The 3,505-nt window shown below is 37.4% G+C and overlaps 1 non-coding gene across 1 annotated transcript; it reads left to right on the forward strand.

Annotated features, from left to right (window-relative positions):
- Window positions 1-309: 309 nt before the first annotated feature.
- TRNAA-GGC (transfer RNA alanine (anticodon GGC)) lies at window positions 310-381 on the forward strand. Its single transcript has one exon. It is a non-coding gene; the product is annotated as a tRNA-Ala (tRNA).
- The last annotated feature ends 3,124 nt before the right edge of the window (window positions 382-3,505 follow it).

Here is a 3,505-nt window from a genome sequence, read left to right on the forward strand (position 1 = left end):
TTTTAGGACATTCAGAGACATAAACACTGCTCTTCACAAAGTTCTTCAAAGTGCTGGAAATGAAAGTGCTTCATTTGTCAAAAATGATCTTGCAGGGCATTGAATAGTAAAATACAAGATATACGGAAGACTGGATGTTGTGAAGATATTCATTATTTGAGATGTTAATTTTTTAAGGAAGGAAAAAACTCATCTCTGCCTCTTTTCTTTTGGCTCGTCGTCCATGAGCTATTAGCTGATCGGTTTCACCGTCCATTGCACGGTTCCGTTCGGCATATATATACGCTCTAGCGAAGGAAAATCTATATCTCCTCTGTAGCTTAGTGGTCAGAGCACTCGTCCGGCAATCGAGGGGCCCGGGTTCGACTCCCGGTAGAGGCAGAGATGAGTTTTTTTCCTTCCTCAAAAAATTAACATCTCAAATAATAAATATCTTCACAACATCCAGTCTTCTGTATATCTTGTATTAACAAGTGGAGAGCGACATTCATGTCATACGAATAGTAAAATGTAAACAGAATCACTCAGGTGGACAGCTCATTATTCACATTGTACATTGTAAATTATAAATTTTGCACTGGGCTTCTGAAAGTCGTCTCGAAGGAGTGTCATTCTTAAAAAAACTTATGCGTCTTCATAATTTTCTGTTCATCTAGGAAAAGAGTTAGCAGTGTGGACTTTGGAAGACATCTCAAAAAGAATTTGATATATATTATGAGAAGAGAAAAGAATTATTTGTGGTTGCTAGTACACTGTTTTGGCCCAAAATTGTTTTTGTTACCAAGTCATTTCTGTCATTTTGCTTTGGGTCGAGTCAATCTTAGAGTATACTGTTGAAATGTTGCTATAAAAAAAAACAATTTACTTTTCGAATTTTTTAAAAGTAAAAGTAATAATAAATTTTTCATTTTTTTTTCATTATTTTAAGATTGTGTTGTCTTAAGAGAATACTCCCTTCCCGTTATACCTTTGCTAATTTTTTTAGTGGGAGCCATGAAAAACATTTTTAGAATTGATAGAAGAAATAATTAATCACAAAAAGTTTTCAGAAGTAATAAAAGAAATTACTTCGGAATCAACATAAAAAATAATTTCGAACTAGTGGAAGAAATAACTTCAGAACTAAAAAGAAGAAATAATTAATCAAAAACATTTGGCGAAAGAAACGACTTCGGAAAAAGAAAAAGTCTTCGATTATTATTTGGGGACTCCTGTTTACTTTGAGGCTCCTTCGGTTCACGTGTCAAAATGTCACTGTGATACTGTGGCCTTGTGAATTGGGATTACATCTAAAAATTCTAAATACCAGAGTTCAAGTTGGTGGTCCGGGGCTTCGATAAAAGTTCCAATTTGGCCATAAAAGTTCCAATTTGGCCGCAGTGTCAGAACAGTTGAAGAGTTCTGTCTTACACGATAAAAATGCATATAAATATGCCCGCAATTTTTTTTCTAAGACACGTGTATAGGGACTGTATTGCTTCACAGCACCCTTTTAAACTGTTGAAGTATAACACACATTCAGAAAAAAATAATAATAATAATAAGCTATTGGTAATACACTCTTTTGCAAAAAAAAATGAAGCACCATGAAGAAAGTGGCTGCTTCATTAAAATTTAATATGTGTAAAGATTCGAAGCCTTTGGGCCCATCGATGGCTAGCAATTAATTGCACATTGAATGTTCATATTAGTAATTGTTGAATTCCCCTCCCCCTCCTCCCGGTAGAGATGCATGCTTTCATACGTCGATGGAAGGAGTGATAAAGATTCCAAGTCTCATCTTGCGGCTCATTCTGCCAGGTATTCATCAATTGTTGCTCCAGATTTGCACATTTGGGGGGGGGGGAGGCGAATCTGGCAGCCTACCATGTCCCATACATCTTTCATTGATGAAAGGTCTGTCTGGCTGTCTGGTGACCTTGTTGGCCAATGAAGAGTATCAACAGCTCGGAGGCAGTCCAGAGATATGCGTGCCATATCTGGCCTGGAATTATCTTGCTGAAAAATTGCCCCAGGATGCCGTGCCATGAAGGGTAACGCGACTGGACGTAGGATGTTATCAACATATCGTTGAACTGTTAAAGTTGTACGTAAGATTACTAGAGACGACCTGCTGTCGTAAGTCATAGCACCCCACACCATAACAACACAGGTAATGACTGTATGCCTCTGTAAAACAGGTATCGGGGCCTGTCACACAATCATCCGATCTTGACTCATATTCGTACACCTTGGCCTTCCAGAGTTTTCATTCCGCTGATTAGCTCCTTGCAGCAGCCATTGCTGCCGTGATTTTCTGTGGTTCCCAACTTCGAGGCACAAATGTGAGCCCCGATCTCCCCATCAAGTCTCACCGCAGAGAGCAACAGGCCTAAAACGGTATATTATTCAATCATTACACTTCATGCATAGTTAGAAAAATTAGTGGCAGGTGGCAGCACTACACATAACAAGCATTACAAACAAACGTTACATTAGGTTCACTACACACACACACATTCCAATATGTATCAATTCGTTAGAAGTTCGGAAGAGAGATATGGACAAGGTGCATGTCTGGTTTTGTAGTAGCCCTCGCTGCCATCCCCTTTGCACAGCCATGTCCGTACGGTACAAGTGGTGGCTGATTGCTCGGTATGACAAGCCAGCTTCAAGCATCCCGACTATGCGACCACGTTCGAAGTCGTCCAATTGGCCATAAGATCCTCGACAACGTCGTAACGGCATTATTGGTTATGTCTTCAGGAAACTGTAACGCCGACCAAGAGAAAAGATAAACATTCGCAATATTGTCACCCGTTTTATGCAATGCTAGTTTCACAGTGCAAACACACGCTATGACCGAAGTTAACATTCACTGTCCTTGAGAATTTAATCGTTCGCATACTTGGTGTAAAGGAATTTGCATGCGAAATTTCGAGATGATCGGAAGAGATTATATGTAGGTGCGCTTCGGTTTTGTTTTTTTTTTTGTGAAAGTGTATTATATGCCTATAGAAATTACAAAAAAATTCATTGATTGGAGAGATGGAAAGGTTTTTTTCAATTCAATTATTGAATACTTCGAAAAAAAAAGGAAAAAGCATCCAGGAATTATTGTGATAATTAAAACGCAAAAATATTACCCAAAAAAAAAGATAATAACAGACAAATAATGAGAAGAACGGGTGTTGGAGTATGTACTTCTAACACTAACAAGGTAAACTAATCGCAAAAAGTGAGTGTGAATCGGATTTCTTAATTGATACTTTCAATTCTACACCAGGCCTTAAGGATTTTTCATTTTTACCAAGTTTCATTTTTCAACGTTATTAGAATTTTCTTTTGAGAGAAAAGGAAGTATTTTTCCTGAAACTATCACATTCTATTTGTTTCCTTTGAAAAACACATTATTTACTAAATGGATTATTACGTAGCTTATACTGTATATGAATACGTTATAGGTGAATTTTTTGCAAGAGTTAAATAACAAGAAATATTCCACCAATTAGTACAATTATGATAG

The sequence above is a fragment of the Pholcus phalangioides genome, unplaced genomic scaffold (assembly GCF_987345545.1).
Source record: "Pholcus phalangioides strain wild (caught in Gottingen) unplaced genomic scaffold, Ppha-v1.0 ptg000015l_1, whole genome shotgun sequence".
In the NCBI taxonomy this organism is placed as follows: domain Eukaryota; kingdom Metazoa; phylum Arthropoda; class Arachnida; order Araneae; family Pholcidae; genus Pholcus; species Pholcus phalangioides.